The following is an 853-nucleotide window of genomic DNA, read 5'->3' as shown; positions in this document are numbered from 1 at the left end:
GCTGAGCCCCGGGCTCAGTCCTCCAGCCGGGGGATTTCCCGCTAGAAACAGCCTGTGTGGAGCTTCACCAGCCTGGTCTATCTCAATAGGAGCGATGGATGTTGTAACAGACTCTGCCTGTGTCTGCCCAGCACAAAACAAGTGCTCTGCAGCCTTCCACTTCAGCCAGGGGGACCCACGGCCCTCGGGCTGCTGGAAAAATCTGGAAATCAGGTGGGTTGTTGCAGACTTTAATTAGAGCTTAATCCCCTCCGTCCCTTCCCGCTCTGAGAGGGGTCTTGGCTCTGATAAATCGCTGCTTTTTGCTGTTCAAGGGAGAAAATTCAGCACCGGGCTCCGGGCTGTGAGGAGCATCCGGAGGTGGGATGGAGCTCAGTGCCTCCCTCCCTGCGGGCATCACCTGGGGCGGGTCCCAGTGCTGTCACCTGGTCACTTACTGATCCTTTCGTGTTTTATTTTCAGAAGATCCGGGGCAGTTTCACCTGCTGGGGGTGACGGGGCCGTGGGTGGATGGGGAACCTCTGGCTGCAGGGAGCCGGGATCCTCAGGGATGGGGCAGGTTTGGGGTGCAATGTGCTTATAAACACAGTAACATCTGTGCCTTTGGCTTCAAACCATCGTGTGACTGGAGCACAGGGGAAATGGATCCTCCCAGTGCCCCATCCCAGTATGCCTCCCAGTGCAGCCCTCCTATGGTCCCAGTACGCAGGGGTGCAGCCTCCCTGGGGTCCCAGCGCAGCCCCAGTGCGGTTCTGGTGCAGCCCCGCCGTGGGCTCAGACCGCTCCCAGTCCGGGACTGGTCCCAGTGCGGACCCCGACCCAGTCCAGGCCCGGTCCTGGTCCCAGCGCTGGC

The sequence above is a fragment of the Antrostomus carolinensis genome, unplaced genomic scaffold, assembly GCF_000700745.2.
Source record: "Antrostomus carolinensis isolate BGI_N321 unplaced genomic scaffold, ASM70074v2 scaffold32592, whole genome shotgun sequence".
NCBI lineage: Eukaryota > Metazoa > Chordata > Aves > Caprimulgiformes > Caprimulgidae > Antrostomus > Antrostomus carolinensis.
Note: the sequence above shows the minus strand (reverse complement) of the source record.